At 41.1% G+C, this 18,583-nt stretch overlaps 1 protein-coding gene and 1 pseudogene across 19 annotated transcripts in view; both read left to right on the top strand.

Moving 5' to 3' along the window:
* SKAP1 (src kinase associated phosphoprotein 1) overlaps window positions 1-18,583 on the top strand; it is a 302,157-nt gene that overhangs the window by 217,805 nt on the left and 65,769 nt on the right. The gene's annotated exons all lie outside the window — the stretch shown is intronic.
* Window positions 2,500-8,175, top strand: LOC108582635 (annotated as a pseudogene).

Here is an 18,583-nt window from a genome sequence, read left to right on the forward strand (position 1 = left end):
AAAAGAATAGGGAGGCCATGAGAAAATGGTCCTATCCTGAGTCCAGAGTCATATCTCACAGCAGGCTGATCTGACAGGTCTGCATCCTCGCCCTTCCCTTTTTACATACCTTTTTAAAAAGCCCAAAGCCTCTGTCTGCCCAATGGTGTTCCTTCAGTTCAGCTTTTGCAGATATATGTTATGGCTTGCACCCTTGGGAATTCCAGATCAATCATTAAAATTGCCTACTATTTCTCCGAATATTTTTCACAAAAGCCAAATCACAAGGCTATGGCCAACATAGAGGTTTCTACTTTTATCTTTTTATCATTATCATCACAGCTTTCTGCTTGTCTTCCTCCATACCCACCCAAGGAAGCGTAGACATAGACATTAACAAGAATACCCCTACCCTTCAGCTACCCTTCTTCAGAGGGCATTAGAGCAGTAAAACACATTTTAGATATAGATCTATAGCTAACTATTTCATTATGATATAAAAACAGTACTGTAGGAGCATTACAGTTGGTATGGTGGTTCAATTTCTTATTTCTCTACAATTTAAGAACCAGAGGCCAGGTGCAGTAACACACGTGTAATCCCAGCACTAGGAGAGACTGAAGCAGGAGGATTGCTTAAGCCCAGGAGTTCGAGACCAGCCTGGGCAACATGGTAGAACCCCATCTCTTTATTTTATTTTATTTTATTTTATTTTATTTTACTTTATTTTGAGACAGAGTCTCACTCTGTCACCCAGGCTAGAGTACAGTGGCGCAATCTCAGCTCACTGCAAGCTCCGCCTCCCAGGTTTAAGCAATTCTCCTGCCTCAGCCTCCCAAGTAGCTGGGACTATAGGCACGCATCACTATGCCTGGCTAATTTTTGTATTTTTACAAAATTTTACAACCATGTTGGCCAGGCTGGTCTCGAACTCATGACCTCCAGTGATCTGCCCGCCTCAGCCTCCCAAAATGCTGGGATTACAGGCGTGAGCCACTGCACCCAGCCTCTAATTTTAGAAAAAGGAAAAAAAAAAAAAAGGAACTGGAGAAAGCTCAGCTTCTCTTAAGTAAGGAACAATCAGGCCCAGCACAATGGCCTATGCCTGTAATTCCAGCACTTTGGGAGGCCAAGGTGGGTAGATCACTTGAGCCCAAGAGTTTGAGACCAGTCTGGGCAACATGGCAAAATCCCATCTCTACAAAAAATTAAAGAAGAAGAAACAATCAGAAGCTAATAGAAAGCTGTAATTAAAGTTTGATATGTTTTAGAGGAGATGAAGAAAAAGGCAATACATCCTTTGGGTTGGTCAGTGGTATTTTGTAGTGAATATTCAGAATCAGAAAGTATAAAGGAAGTTGATGCTGTAATTCACATTCCACAGAGAACCTGTGATCCTTTCTGTTCCTCTCCTCTCTGCCTCTGCTGAAGGCTGGAGGGTGAAAGCTGTAAGTTGAAGAGGACAAGCCATCAACAGAGGGTAACTTATGATGAGAAATGAAAATATTTGGATTAGCTATAATGCTAAGCCAGTGATATTTACAAATTATTAAACTGCCATCCTCACATCAAACGCTTTTTATTTTATGAAATGCTAAGCTGTACTTTCAGTTTGTTTCAAACTGTCAGGGCCATTATTTGATGTCCCTCTTTGTTTGTTTATCTTAATTAAGATGTAGAATCAATCATTTTTACTTTCTCTCTCCAAGAGCAGCAGCCGGCTCAGAGTCAGGATGAGGTCTGGCCACCCTTGAGTGCTGTGCAGGTGCTGAGCTGTGTTTGTTCACAGAGGGATAAAAAACACATTTGTTCTCCAGGTTGTGTGGATAGACTGACAGATTTCGATAAGAGGGAAAAAAGTCTTCCTCTGTGGCGAGAAATAACGTTTCTATCGAGAATAAGTAAAAGCAGTGGCAAATATCATTCCTGTTACGGAGATGATTTTCCTCAACACATAGTGATAACTCACCTGGGGGTGGGAAACACTGAGGTGGGTTGGAAATAGGAGGCAGAATGTGGTGACCCAGATCAAGCAAGAAGCAGAAGGTGGAGAGCCCTAAACTTTATCCTGTGAATATGACAGTTGTTTTTGCCACACCAGCTTTCTTTTCCATTCCTGATGCCACAGTTCAATCTCCAAGCTGATAGGTCATAGTGGAATGGCCTATCGTTGGAGAGACCATTTCATATCCAAATTTCTTGTGTTCATCTTTGTATAGAGGTACTTCTGGCCCATCAACTCTGTATAAGGGCCTTTGCAGGGCGTTTACAACAGTACAGCCTTTTTTTGTTGTTGTTGTTTTGGTTTTTTTTTTTTTTTTTTTTTTTTTTTTTTGAGACGGAGTTTTGCTCTTGTTGCCCAGGCTGGAGTGCAATGGCGTGATCTCAGCTCACCGCAACCTCCGCCTCCCGGGTTCAAGCGATTCTCCTACCTCAGCCTCCTGAGTAGCTGGGATTATAGGCACCCGCCACCACACCCGGCTAATTTTTGTATTATTAGTAGAGACGGGGTTTCTCCATGTTTGTCAGGCTGGTCCCAAACTCCCAACCTCAGGTGATCCACCCGCCTCAGCCTCCCAAAGTGCTGGGATTACAGGCTTGAGCCACTGCGCCCAGCCAACAGTACAGCTTAATTCTATTGAGGCATCCACTCTTTCCTGTTCAGCCCCCTTTTTGAGAAGCATGCATCCCCTCAGGATAGCTAGCCAAGGGTAGAGAAGCAGTCAACTAGACATGGAACAGAATTGAATTCTACACACCAGTCAACCCACTTAGGGATAAAACCTCATCTCCTTAGCACCAGGTCACCTTCACCTCCTTAGCACCATGTTCCTCGATCTAACCGAACTAAATAGCCATACAATTCAATCAGCTGGACAAATGAGAAACACAAAGAAAGGAAATAAGTCTACTGCATGATTTAGGCAGATCAGATTGGAAAAGATACAGTGCTTTGCTTTTAAAATCATCCTAGTCAGTGAAGCAATCCAAATATAGCCATAGACTCAAACAGATTATTTGTATTTTATACCACATGCATCTAGAACAGCATTATCTGTAACATTCATGCACTTGGAGCCCTAGAGTCAGGGGAAAGTATACCTTTTCATTGATCAGAATCTTTTTAAGCACATCTAAGCAAATTTGGATGTGAAATTAGTACTAACATTTCTCCTACTTATTGTGAGCACTAACAGCTAGCGCACACTCCAGTGGTCTTATATGTTGTTCTGCTCCTGAAAGTGTTACAGAAGTTAACTTCAGGAACTTGGACAAGAAGGCCTGCATCCCAGTCCTTCATTAGGCAAGAGGTGGACTTTTGAATCACATAATTCCAAGAGGAAACATAACCTTTCAAAAGATAAACCGACACTTCATTTATTTGAGGCCTCTGTTATGATTCTTGGACCACAGATAACTACTTTGAACAAATTCTCACTCTTCATTAGTGGAAAACACTTTCCTCTAATCGCCACGAATTACCCAACACCTGGAATTAAGCAGTCTTCCCTTACTGTACTCATTTGCTTTCTTTCCAGTGGGATATTCTAGGTTCATAAGGTGACTGCCAATACCTATTTAGCTGTGTGCAACATTACTGGTGTGGCTGAGACTGCTAGCTAGCCCCCAATACCAGGTTCATGGCTGCCCAGAACAACTCCCTGCCTCCCTACCTCCATGGCAACTAGATTTGACCACGTGATTTCAGTTCTGGCTAGTGGAATGTATAAGTAATGTGTCAACTTTTAAGGGCCACACGCAAGTGTCCTTAAGCAGGTAGAGGGAGGGTGATGCTCTCTGTGTTGCCCCTCTCCTCCTTCCTGCTGGCTGGAACTGGAGCCAGTTTGGACCATGATGAACAAATGACACACTTTATAAAGATAGAAAGAGCCCGAAGAGGAAAGGGCAAAGGATTTTAAACATGGTGGACAACATAGACCAGCAACAAACTACCAACACCATAGAGGAGCCCCTTGATCTTATCAGGCTCGGCCTGGATAAATGAATTTATGGATAAATGAGAGATTACCAGGAGCTTCTAGGGAGATTACATGCTTATGATCTACATTTAAATATGTTATTGGGAGATGTGGAAGGATTGTGACTACTACAGAAATTGAGGAAGAAGCCATCATATATAAGAGATACATAAATCAATGAAACAGAATATTCAAATGCTCTTTTTCCAGGAAGATGTTTTGTCCTAGTTGTCACTCCATTGAGAGTTGGCTGAAACAATTTATCCCATATGGAAAATAAGAGACTTTGTAAAGTTACCTCTTTAAATGTTCAGGACATTCAAAAGAGAAGCCAGCAAACACTTTGATATTAAGAAATCCTCCCACTCCTGAAATGAGTTGATTTGCAGACAACTCATAACTTCTATTTTTTAAAAAAAAATTTTGTTGCCCAGCCTGGTCTCGAACTCCTGAGTTTAAGCCATCCTCCCACCTTGGCCTTCCAAAGTGCTGGGATTACAAGCATGAGCCACTGCACCCAGCCTAGATAATTCATAACTTCTTAAGCTAAATGACATTGTTATTTTTCTCGAACTCTTCTAATAAATGTGATCACCAAGATGCAAAACTTTTTCGGGAAAAAAAACGAGAAGCATGAAGTGCCCTCCCATTCCTGGGATGCCTCCCCCAAGTCTTTTTATATATGAAGGACAAATTACCTTCTATTTTGTTAAAGCCTCTATTATTTGGGGTTTTCTGTCACACTGGCTAAACTAATCCTAATGATACATCTGGTAAGGACTTCCTTTGGGGGGTAGCCAAGGACAAACTGAGTAGGGTAACACTCAGGAAGAGACTATGAGGAATAGAATGGGAAAGATACCACAGTGATGAAATGACTACAAGTGGCCTCTTCAGCCATGGAAATGATTAAAGCCAGAGTTATATTAGCACAGATAATAATTTCTTTAATATTTCTTAAATGGTGTTATGCAGAAGTCCTAATTTTTATTGGTTGATTAATGTAGTTTCTTCTAGTCTTGGTAATAATGAAGGATCATTATTGGCTCTTCTCCAGGTCACCTTTTGTTACTTTGGTGCTTATAGCACTTCTCTTGCCCCTCATGCTTGTTCTGATACTCACTGTCCAGGCCCTCCACCTGGGCACCTCCCTGGGCCCACCTCACCAAGGCCCTCCAGCAAGCCATCAGGATGATAAGGACCTAACATACAAATTTACTCTGAGGCTGTGGTTCTCAGCCCTAGATGAGCATCAGAACTACTCATAGAACTTTGTAAAAATAAACATGCCTCAGCCCCACTCCAGATAATCCTGAATCAGTATATCTGGGGTGCAGTTCAGGAATCTACATTTTTTTAAAGGTAGACAGATGATTCTGATGTGCAGCCACGGTTAAGAACCACTGCTCCAAGGTGTTGATGACTGATAATGGCTCAGTATAATATTGTCAATTACACTCACGTGACCTCATGGATAAGCATCACTGCCTGACATCTATCAGTTATCTACCTCCGCTCAGTGGTCTACCGCATAGGTACGACAGCTGCGCCTTATCCCTAGGAGAGCTGGAGCTCTGTGCCTCCTCCTTCCAGTGATCTCTGATGTACTAGCTTGTTACCACACTGCGGATGAGAATACCTTGATTAATGTGCTACCTCTCCCAGAGGCATTTGTAGTTCTATGGGGAATAATGTTTTAATCTAAGGGAATGGGCCCCAAATGATGGAATTTCAGGAATTACAGAAGTCAGTTGAGAAGATATTTTGGAAGAGGGGCCCTTTTCCAGTTCACTTAAACACATACCATGTAAGCAGCACCAATTCTACTTATAAAACAACAACAAAACAACTGGGCCTGATTCAGAAGATGTTTTAGACTTCTGAGGGGGAAAGTATCTATTTCTTCATTTTCCTTCATCTGCTGTTTGAAATCACCTTCAGCCCTCACACTTTCTCTTACCTGTGGAGAAGCAGCGCTGTTTGCCCCTAATTCAGCCATAGCTAAATGGCAAGGGAGCTCATGTTAAAAGAGCACATTACACTCTTCTGAATATCCTTTCATACATGGAATCCAATCTTAGAACACAGAGCAAAGAGTCATTTAGTGATCAGTCCCCTATTACAGCCCAGGCACGGCCAGTCTAAACAATATTTTCATGTATCTGGCCAGCTTTTACAAATCTGGGGTAATTAAGATTCTACAATGTCTTAGGCAATCCTTAATATTTCACTGGCTTTTCTTCTCAACTGTTTTGTTTCTTATTATTTTTATCCTTTCCTTCCAGACTCTGTAAATACCCACCTAATAGGACTATCATAAAAACCAAGTTAAATAGGAGGTTCGAATGTGCTCTAAAAAATTTTAAAGCTCTACATAAATGTATAAGAATGTTTCTGTAATAAGGACTGTATTCTTTGGGTAGCATTACTTCAAGTTTTTGATGGAAAGAGGAGGGGGAAAGACTGAGATATAGAGAGACTAACGCTAAGGATTGCCATGAGAATTCCTTCTGTTCCTGCCTTGTCCACTTATTAACTAGGAGGCTTGAGCAAATCACTTGAATTTCTCCATCAAAAGAAAAATGGTCATTTCTCTTATTATAGAAAATTACTCTTATTATAGAGGTAGTGGTGAGGATTAATGAATCAAGGTATATTAGGAGAGTTAAGCATCCATAGATTTTGTAAATTCTGCAGAAATAATCTGGAAGGGAGATTTAGATACAGGCCCAAGTCCTAGCTAGACATGGAACCCTGGCATCCAGACACTCGCCCCTCAGTTCTAATTATTAGTACACTCCCTCTGCTAAATAGGACAAAAGGAAGAATTTTTGTTCTTGTCCATTATAAAAACACATTGAATTGTCTATGGAGATTTTGTAACTATCAAAGATTTATTGCCCTGGAAATAAGAATTTGTAATAAGAGTGTTATCATACCTTTGTTGGTGTGAACTGTTCACCAGAAATAGTCAAAGAGATAAATGAAATATAAACAGGACAATAGGCTAAGTGCAGCCTCCCCTAATTGTTTATTTTCTTTCTAAGCTGGCAAGAAGTTGTTAGAGTTTCATACTTCATTTTATATACAAATTGAGGTCCTGGGGGAGAGTATCCTTCATGTGAACAGCTCTCCCAGTTACAGGAGAAAACTGAGTAACAATAAAACCCTCAGGGACATCATTTAATATTTCCAGCATTTCACATGAGCTACTGACACTTGGGTCTTCAAGGGGAAAGCTGATTTATACCTTCAGTCGTTAGACAATGTAAAGGTGAGGTCAGGCATAGGCATCCTTCATCCCTTTCCCTGGTGCTCACAGGTCCCTTGGGCAAGGTGGACTCAAAGCATTTCAAATGGTAGAGGTCACAGGAGTGACATCGTAAGAGGTAAGAGAGCACAGCCTCCTTCCTCTACCAGTGGGTCTGATGCCCATATATCTTCATATTGCCATTGTTTCCACTTGAAAAATTACATGCAGTTGGTTTTACTTTTCCTTCCCTTCCTATTCCGAAAACATGATTTCCACTCCCAATCTAAAGTATAATTTATGTCAAGACTAATGATTATGTGTTTCTGATTGTTTTTTAAAAAGGTGAAACCTTTAACATAAATGCAAGACAACAGGTGTCCTATTTTATAGCCTTGTACCTTTCCAACCCTATAAATTAAAATCATGTCTGTGCTGTCTCTGTCTTTGTGCTGATCTGAAGTCATTCTAGGACATTCTAGGAATTCTGTGCTCTCTGGCACAAAACCTCCCACGTGGTAGGTTCCAGATAAATTTTTATTGATTTGATTTGATCTACAGGTACTTGATCAAATTCTGGTCATGCCCAGTAATACAATAATACTTTGTCAACTGCAACCCAAGTTTATACCCTGGGCTTCTGACCCCAAATTTCATAATGGGATTCCATACCTTTTATTACTTATGAAATAAAGCAGCTTTCCAGTGGAAAGAGACCTCCTGTTTTTGTGGGTCCCCTTGCAATGTAGGAAGAGCTTAGGCAAATTAGACATATGGTATAAAGTACAATATTAGAATTGTAAATGAGTCTTAAAATTGCATAAAGACTACAGATTATTAAAGTATTCTTAAGACAATATCTAATTCAGATATAACTTTGTGTAATTTTTTTTTTTTCTTTTTGAGACAGAGTCTTCCTCTGTTGCCCAGGCTGGAGTATAGTGGCACAGTCTCGGCTCACTGCAACCTCTGCCTCCCATGCTCAAGCAATTCTCATGCCTCAGCCTCCTGAGTAGCTGGGATTACAAGCATGCATCACCACACCCGGCTAATTTTTGTATTTTCAGTAGAGATGGTTTCTCCATGTTGGCCAGATCTTGAACTCCTGGCCTCAGGTGATCTGCCTGCCTCAGCCTCCAAAGTGCTGGGATTACAGGCGTGAGTCACCATGCCCAACTTGTGCAAGTGTTTTTAATAGCATTGTTTCTCTTTATTCTAAACTGGTTTGTTCTTTCTTTTCTGGATTCCTTTGCCATGTACTTTCATATCAAGCTTAGGAATGTTGTGTAATCAGCCACTCAGAATGGACATCATTATATAAATATGGAGACATGGCTTTACTGTGAAATAGTTGAAAAACTATGTTTAAAATTTTCTATTTTTATTTTTATCAAAATAATGTATGCATATAGTTCTTAAAAATCAAACAAAGCCAGGCACAATGGTGTGTACTTGTAGTCCCTTGGGAGGCTAAAGTGGGAAGATTACTTGAGCCCAGGAGTTTGAATCCAGCCTCAGCCACATAGCAAGACCCCATTTCCAAAAAAAATTTTTTTAAATCAAATAATACTACAAGCAGTTGCCCTGGAGTTCTGCTTTCCAGAGGCAACCCCTTTCCATTTTTTAAAAATTAACTTTTTCATCTATTCTGATGTGTCTCTTCCACACTTCTAAATAATACGATTATACAGCTATTTTTTTAGTTTATCAATTTCAGACATTATCTATTGATTTTTTATTATGGTAGGGGAGGATTTAGCTTTCCCATTCCATCCCAGCCATCAATTCCCCATTCTTGATCTTTCCAGTGTGGTTATATCATAATTTTCAGTTAATCAATATTTAGCATTTATGTTATTTAACTACATAAATATTACTTACTGTCAACCCTTATAAAATTGTATAATTAAATTTTATTTCTTTATTTTTTATACCAAGGGGTAATAAAAAAAATACCTCTTCATTTTTTACCCAAGAGGACTGGGTTCATAGAGCTTCCAGATAACTGACCACGTGGAGGTTCCTGGAGGGTAGCATAGCCTGGGAGGACATGGAAGCTCCACACCCCTTTCCCCATACCTCGCCCTATGCATCTCTTTACCTATATCCTTTGTAATATCCTTTATAATAAACCAGTAAATGTAAAAAAAATTATTGTTTTTCCTAGAGTTGGCAAATGCCTTGACTTTTTTCATTTGCATAGTTTTCTAAGTCACCATCCCGAATTCTTTCCAAACTTTGCAGAATTGTAATTTTCCACATGGTCAAACACACCAGATGATTCATCAGTTCCATTTGTGCTTCTGGAGAATCTCCTCCTCCTGGAGATCTCCATCCTCCTCCCCACTCTGGACTGGCTGCTCTCAGGCCTCCTGCATAGCTGTCATCCTGGGACTTCCCTTTCATCCCTTTCCTTCATCAGAGCACCACGTTCTGGACCCAATGTCACCTTCTTTCTTGGTGAAACTCACTCATTTTAATGGAGCACATATTGTGGTGGCATCCTGAGAAAGGATGCCTGGGAGGTCAATTTCTTGAGACTTTGAATGTCTGAAAACCTCTGTATTCTACTTTTACACTTAACTATTAGTTGGGGTGTGAGAATGCTAATGGAAATCATTTTCCCTTAGAACTTGGAAAGCTTTGCTTCACTGGCTTCCAGCTTTCATTGTTGCTGTGGAGAATTTCAGTGCCATTCTGATTCTTGATTCTTTGTATGACTTGTTTCTCCCCCCTGATTCAGAAGGTTTTAGGATCTTCTTTTTATGAATTCTGTTCTGAAATATCACTGTGATTTCCAATATATGAGTCCCTTTTCTTTCATATGCCGGGTGTATGGAGGACCATTTCAATCAAAAGATTCCTATCATTTTGAGAAATGTTATTATTTCTTTGATAATGTCCTTCCCTCTGTTTCTGTGTTCTAATACTGTTTATCTTTTCTGGTTTCCTTTTCTTGATCTTTTTGCTCTATTTAAGATTTCCTTGGCCAAGCGCAGTAGCTCACACCTGTAATCCCAGCACTTTGGGAGGCCGAGGCAGGTGGATTTCTTGAGCCCAGGAGTTCTAGACCAGCCTAGGCCACATAGCTAAACCTCATCTCTACCAAAAAATCCAAAAATTAGCCGGGCATGGTGGCACGTGCCTGTAGTTTCAGCTACTCGGAAGGCTGAGGTGGGAGGATTGCTTAAGCCTGGGAGGTGGAGACTGCCGTGCACCAAGATGAAGCCACTGCACTCCAGCCTGGGAAACAGAGTGATACCCTGTGAAGGAAGGAAGGAAGGAAGGAAGGAAGGAGGGAAGGAAGGAAGGAAGGAAGAAATTGATTCCTTGACAAGTATTTCTACCATCTTAAATCATACAACATTTTAGTAGTTGGTCTTAAGGAACTCTTAGCTTTTGTAATGTGGGATGTACTGCTCAGATTCTGTATCAGAGCTATTCTTGTTCCTCCTTTCATGTGCTCTACACAGTTTGACCCATAGAAGTCCAGTAGTCACACTCAATGTCTGGGGCTAAACATCCCTGTGAACCTCATACAGCCCAGGTGCCTGTCTCTTCTCTGGTAATGCCAACGATCAGATCACATTTTAAGGCTGAATATCCTGGACAACTCCCAGGCATAATGGCTCCATTTAGTAGTATAGTTACTGTAGCGATTCTTAGCAGAATGGGGTTCCTAAAAATCATGAATTTGGACTGAGAAATATAGAATTAAAGCATTCTTCATCTTGACTTTATAGTTAGGACTATAACATAACATTAGATAAAATGTATAGCATGATGTAGCCAAAACAAAAGGAAAAAAAAAACTGGATTTGGAGCTTAAAAATACCTGAGTTTTGGCCAGGCACGGTGGCTCACACCTGTAATCCCAGCACTTTGGGAGGTAGAGGCCGGGGAATCACCTGAGGTCCGGAGTTCGAGACCAGCCTGGCCAGCATGGTGAAACCCCATCTCTACTAAAAATCCAAAAAAAAAAATTAGCCGGGTGTGGTGGCACATGCCTGTAACGCAGCTACTCAGAAGGCTGAGGCAGGAGAATCATTTGAGCCCGGGAGGTGCTCAGATAGCGCCATTGTACTCCAGCTGAGATCATGCCATTGCACTCCAGCCTGGGCAACAAGAGTGAAACTCCGTCTCATAAAACAAAAACAAAAACAAAAAAAACCTGAGTTTATGTCTTCATTCTTCTTCTTCCCAACTGTGTGAGCCTGTTTCAGCTTCGGAAGGCTAGAATGGTGAGATCTTTCTGTCTGAATGAAGGAGATCAGAATTAAGGAGGTGTCATATGTGAAAGCATTTTATAAACACTAAATAAAGTGTTATCCAAATGTAAAGTATTACTGTTATCGTGTTACTGTTGTAACTATTCGGTTAGGGAAGCCTGAATTTCATGCTGCCTCTCCTATGTGCTTTGTAACACCCAGGCAATTCCACAATTAGAAGTAGCTTTTCAAAAAGACACTTTAGTTCTTTTTTTCCTTGAAAACAAATGAATCTGGAACCAATCTACCTTAGCCATCCAATATGTGCAGCCTCTTTTGTTCAGGAACAACCTTAAGGTAATAAACTTCTCTGCCCCTGTGACAGAGAAAAATGATAGAAGGAAATGGGTTTCCATCTCAGGCTTCCAAGGTGCTATACCAAACAATAACAAGCGAAAAATTATTCAGCTAAATGCACCTGACGTGCATTGGCATCCAATATGCCACCCTCCTCACCAGGCATTATTACTTATATACCTGCCTATGAGGAGGGCTGCTCGAAAGAGCTACTCTTCTTTTGTCAGACATACATTTTAGAGACTTAAATAAACTTATATAGCAATACCGAACTGCATGTCTTCTAAACTTTGCTATTTCATCCGTCTATACCAAGTGCCGTGAAGCAGAATGGATGTGCCTTCAGCTTTCTACAGTCCTGGAAAATGAGCCAGTCCACTTAACAATAAATGGTGGTTGGTTCAAACACACATGACTGGTCTAGTGAAGAAGAAAAGAAAGTTGAGCTTAATGAAGTCCAGTGTCTGTGTCCCTGTGCATGGACAGGAAAGGACGAGTGTTTTATAACTGTTTATTGGAGTTAATGGTAATAAATTCCTCACTTGTGATGCATTAACTTTAATGTTTTCATTACTTGGTGATTTAGGTTTTCCCTTTTCACATTGTAAATCATGTTGTCCCAGTAGCAGAGCAGGTCGAGTGCCTGCCATAACGTTCGTAATGTTCAGTGGGGAAAGAAATGTTCTCTTTCTCTCTCCCGCATGGTCTGACAAAAGATGCTTTGCCTTGTCCCGATTTGCTACTTGCTAAATAAGCAATAAAGACAGACAGACAAATAGATGCATCCAACCACAGTGCCGCAGAATGTGGTGGGGTCTAGTTTAGATCCAAGGGAAATATAGGTCTCTATAGTAACTTTCCAAATGTGTTTGGTACTGAAGTTTTTTTCTTTTCCTTTTTTTCCCCGTTTGCTGAGTGTGAGCCCTTAGTTAATGAGCTGTGCAAATAGATATTGAGATTTAGTGTTTTTATTTTGCAATTACAGACTTGGTGATTTGGTTGGAAAATTTTGGGTTTAGAAACATCACCCTCATTTTCCCTTCCTAATTCTTTTTGCTTGCAAAGTTTGACTTCAAACTTGCTTGAGTTTTGTCAGATGAAACAGAAGAATCCAGAAAGATTTAAATCTAGAATTTGTAACTTCTTTTTTAAGGTAGGGTGATTTTTGCCTTAAAGGTAACTTATCATAGCCAACACCATTTTTCTGTCTCTGAGCCCATACTGCTGCACAGGGACACCCATGGAGCTGTCTGAGGGTGAGGCTTGGCTTGGGAGTGGCCCTTTGACCAGGAGATAATACATACCAGGTCAAAGCCACATTGCTAAGATCACTGCTTTCCCATCAAGTTCTTCCTGATGGGGTGTGAGAGTTCTCATTAGATCACCCACCCTGAAATACCCCCAGAGAATCATGGTAATTAGTTCCTAAGTCTTCTTTTGTATTTTCTGCTGTGTTTGCTTTTAAAGTTTTCTCAATGCAGTACTCTGATGATATCTGAATGTCTTTTACTGGAGAGACATAGAGAGGGCAAAATTGTTATCATTTGAATCCTCCTTAAATCTTTTGCTTTGGATGGTAACTAAAATAGAGACATCAGGAGTCTGTCACACTAATCTCCATGTAGCCTTCACCATTAACAGTATTAAATGCTCAGACACACATAGGATGTTTGCTCACAGGATGCAAACCAATTTAAATGTAAAAGTCCAAAAAGAAAATGCCATTTCTCCAGGAGAGAAATAAAAGAACAAGACTGAGGAAACACTATCAGTGGCCAAATTCTCAGTCACTCAAAGTCTATAGCTCAGAAGTTGGAATCAATAGCTCTTTCCTAAAGAGTAATCAGTTCTTCATTTGGCTCAGTCCTTTGCCTGTTTATGGCTTCCTCTGAACCCTGTTCTGGAGATAGATAAGGTCCAAGGCAAACAGAATTGGTGTGCCAATCAGGCTGTAACATGTGACTCAGAAATTTATTTCTTGGCCAGGTGTGGTAGTTCACACCTATAATCCCAGCACTCTGGGAGGCTAAGGTGGAAGGATTGCTTGAGGCCAGGAGTCCAAGACCAGACTGGGCAACATAGTAAGACCCTGTCTCTACCAAAAATAAAAAATAGATTAGCCAAGTATGGCGGTGCACACCAAGTCGTCCAAGATACTTGGAAGGCTGAGGGCAGAAGGATTGTTTGAACCCAGGAGATGGAGGCTGCAGTGAGCCGTGATTGCACCACTGCACTTCAGCCTGGGTGTCAGAGCAAGACCCTGTCTCAGAAAAGAAAGAGAGAGAGAGGAAAGAAGGAAAGAGGGAGGGAAAGAAGCAACGAAGACAGAGAGTGGGAGGAGAGAAGGAAGGAAGGAAGGAAGGAAGGAAGGAAGGAAGGAAGGAAGGAAGGAGAGAGAGAGAAATTTATTTCTCTCCAGTTGAGGTTCATGGCATTTATTCTAATTTTTTCTCCAAAATCCTTTTTGGTCCTCTATCTTTCATTCTCAGTGCTGTCATACGAGCTAACTTCTGCACCCCCACTTCCTCCTTGTTCTCTTGGGAAAATCCTCCTTTCCTTGCCTCTTCTTACTTTCTTGTTTTGTATGATACCAACCCTAAGATTAAAGAAGAACAAAAATTACTGTCAGTGACTTAAATGAAAATGGTTTGACTAACAAATATTCACTTCCATATTGCATTCCTAGATCACAAGTCCTATTAGGCTAGAAGTGGTTTCAGTTCCGTTTAACAAACATTATTGGGGCCGGGCACGGTAATCCCAGCACTTTGGGAGGCCGAGATGGGCGGATCACGAGGTCAGGAGATCGAGACCATCCTGGCTAACACGGTGAAACCCCGTCTCTACTAAAAACACAAAAAATGAGCCGAGTGTGGTGGCGGGCGCCTGTAGTCCCAGCTACTCGGGAGGCTGAGGCAGGAGAATGGCTTAAACCCGGGAGGCGGAGCTTGCAGTGAGCTGAGATCCGGCCACTGCACTCTAGCCTAGGCGACAGAGCGAGACTCCGTCTCAAAAAAAAAAAAAAAAAAAAAAACATTATTGGGTACCTACTGCGTGTGCGAGGCCCCTGGGGATAAAAAGAGAAACAAGTATACAAATAATGAATTGCACTGCCCTCTATGAAAGGGACCAGATTTCCCACTGGCAGCTTTTCTTTAGGCTTCCAGAAAATAAATAATTAGTACCACACTCCTTACAGTGTATTGTGTATATTTAAGGGAAAGATCCTTCTTAATTCCATATCAGTTCAACAACTGATTAAAGAATGGCCCAGGACTGGGCACGGTGGCTCACACCTGTAATCTCAGCACTTTGGGAGCCTGAGGTGGCTGGATCACCTGAGGTCAGGAGTTCAAGAACAGCCTGATCAACGTGGTGAAACCCCGTCTCTACTAAAAATACAAAAATTAGCTGGGTGTGGTGGTGGGCACTCGTAATCCCAGCTACTCAGGAGGCTAAGGCAGGAGAATCACTTGAGCCTGGGAGGCAGAGGTTGCAGTGAGCGGTGATTGCGCCATTGCACCCCAGCCTGGGCAACAAGAGTGAAACTCCAACTCAAAAAAAAAAAAAAAAAAAAAAAAGAATGGCCCAATCTTGTGATGGGGCTCAGCTATTCACATGTTTCAGTTCCTCCTCAATCTAATTCTTTTTTTTTCTTTTTTTTTTTAAACAGTCTTCCTCTGTCGCCCAGGCCGGAGTGCAGTGGCACGATCTCGGCTCACTGCAACCTCTGCCTCCAGGGTTCAAGCAATTCTGCCTCAGCCTGCTAAATAACTGGGATTACAGGTGTGCGCCACCATACCGGCTAATTTTTTTTGCTTTTTTTTTTTAATAGAGACAGGGTTTCACCATATTAGCCAGGCTGGTCTCAAACTCCTGACCTTGTGATCTGCCCACCTCAGCCTCCCAAAGTGCTGGGATTACAGGCGTGAGCCACCATGCCCAGCCTTCCTTCTCAATCTAATTCTTACTCTTCTTACCTAGACAATTGCCATGCAAACCCTGGCACATCCCCCTACGTGCACAGCTATATGCACAAAAGAAGAACCTAATATGCAACTTCTTTGTTTCCCCATTTATATGTACCAAAGAAGAATCTAATATGCAACTTCTTTGTTTCCCCGTTTTAATCCAGGTACTATAATGTATGGCGGTGCACACCAAGTACTCCAAGCTACTTGGAAGGCTGAGGGCAGGAGGACTGTTTGAACCCAGGAGATGGAGGCTACTATAATGTTCTGTTCACTTAATTTCTTCCATGGTGTCATCTCTTTTCCTATGAATGCAAGATCCATTTTTACCCTCCTCCCTATTGCCTTGTACCCAGGTCCACAACTACAGTTCTTTTCCCAGGAATAGCCCTTTTTCTATTTGCTTTTTCAAAGATTCTAGCAGTTTTACATTGTTCCTAAGGTCTTAAGGAAACCCAAGCAAAGTGGCAAGAATGGAGCACATTGAGGAAAAGATTTAGGGTCCCTGGGAGCCAAGACTGTGCTATAAAAATGTTCTAGAAAATGCTATTGAAGCACAGAAGAGGGAGTATTTAATTTTACATGGGGGAATCAAAGATTCAAAGAGGATGTGACATTTGAATTGAAGGAGCACTCCCAGTTCGGCAGCTGGAAGTAGAGAGAGGAAGTTCCAAACAGGAAAAACAAAATACACAGAGACCTTGCAGTGTAAAGTGCATGGCATGTTCCATAGGACAGAGTCTGTTCCTTATTATTGCTGGAGTACTGGGAGGTGACAAAGTTGGGAGAAAATGAAACTGGAAGGTAGGAAGAGACCAAGCACTTAAAAGTTTTTGTATGCTGGAGAGTTTGAGTTTCATCCTGTAGGTAATAAAAAACCATTACAGGACTTAAGCAGGAATGTGACATGATCTGTGTTTTAGAAAGATGACTTCTGCCCACAGTTTGGTGAACCGGTTAAAAAGTGATTCCAAACCCAGGAAAGGCTCTTTTCTTTTTATTTCCTTTTCTCTGTGTTCTTATCACAGTCCAGTGGCCCAGTGGCATAGTAAATAAACAGATCTGAAAATGACATTTCATCATTCATTTTTAAAGATAGGCTCTCAAGTGATGCATGTATAATGGTGATCTGACTCAGGGGGAATACATCGATCTTGCAAGGTTTGTAAAAAGACAATTTGGCATTTTAAAATCCTCTTCTCCTTTTTAGAATCATGAGGCCATTTGAAGGATTGCTGCCTTAATTTGTATCAGAATTCCCACTTTGCTCTGTTGCCACTTACTGTGGCTTAGCTGCTAAAGAGACTTCAGGTCTTTTGTGCTTCTATATTAAGGATGGATTCTTAGGATAAAAACGAAGCTGAGGATGTTGGGTTATGGGTATGTGTTATTGATAAAATCAAAAGACACATATGCTTAACCCACTACCACAGAACACTCATGGTTTTGAAGGAACACAATTTGTTTTCAAGTAAATAAAGCACTGTGGGAATTCATGATGCCACAATTATGATAGTACATTAGATTCATTTCATCACTATAGGCTGTAGCATACATAGGATAAGCTATAAGTTATTTTTGATTGACTTTTCCCTATAAGAAAGCGTATCAGAATGCAGTGAATGGTATTGTTATAGAAAAACTTTAAACCCATTCTTATTCTAAAAGTAAATTATTCAAAATCTCTGTCCTTTAACTGATCAAAGTTCACCAATGTTTCATGATTGAGAAGCAATGGATTATTATAGTTAGTCATTCTTTAAGATGAACTCCTGATACCTACCAGAAAGTGTTGATTATTACCATTTATTTAGATGCTATCATTAGTGCATTGAAGTTACCATGCTTGGAGTTAGAAGGGCTTTTTCCTAACACTTTCATTTCTTATAAGTAAAATCCCACTGAAAGTGAAGATGTGGAAGAGAGCATCTTGCAAGACCACAGGTCTCCTAGACAATTAGCATGTGTTGCCCCTTTGTAGTAATGAGAGGGTTCTTCATCCTCCATGAATACTCATGGTTTCTGTAAGTTAGCTTGTGGCTTGGCATTACTGAGGGAATACTTTATGAAAAGAAACCCATTTGGATATTTGACTTTAAAATCCTTTTTTGTTTTGTTTTGTTTTGTTTGTTTTGCTTGTTTGTTTGTTTTTTGTTTTGTTTGGAGTTTTGTTCTGTCACCTAGGCTGGTACACTCTCAGTTCATTGCAACCTCTGCCTCCTAGGCTCAAGCAACCCTGTCTCAGGCTTCCAAGTACCTGGGACTACAGGCACATACCACCATGCCTCACTAATTTTTGTATTTTTAGTAGAGACTGAGTTTCGCCATGTTGGCCAGGTTGGTCTCAAACTCCTGGCCTCAAGTGATCTGCCTGCCTCAGCCTCCCGAAGTGCTGGGAAAAATCTTCTTCCTTTTCAAACCCAAACCTCTTCCTTCAAGAGTAAACAAATCATGCCCAAGATTTCTGCAAATTTCTGCATGAGCCCTACACTGGAACAGGGTTTCCTTTTTCTAGATGATCACCCTTGCATCATAAGAGGTCTTACAAACCTTGGTGACCAGGCAGTTTTTTTTTGTTTTTTTTTTTTTGAGTCAGAGTCTCACTCTGTCACCCAGACTGGAGTGCAGTGGTGCGATCTCAGCTCACTGCAACCTCCACCTCCTGGGTTCAAGCAATTCTCCTGCCTCAGCCTCCCAAGTAGCTGGGATTACAGGTGTGCACCACCATGCCCAGCTAATTTTTTGTATTTTTAGTAAAGACAGGGTTTCACCATGCTAGCCAGGGTGGTCTTAAACTCCCGACCTCGTGATCTGCTCACCTCAGCCTCCCAGAATGCT

Source organism: Papio anubis, chromosome 17 (assembly GCF_008728515.1).
Source record: "Papio anubis isolate 15944 chromosome 17, Panubis1.0, whole genome shotgun sequence".
NCBI lineage: Eukaryota > Metazoa > Chordata > Mammalia > Primates > Cercopithecidae > Papio > Papio anubis.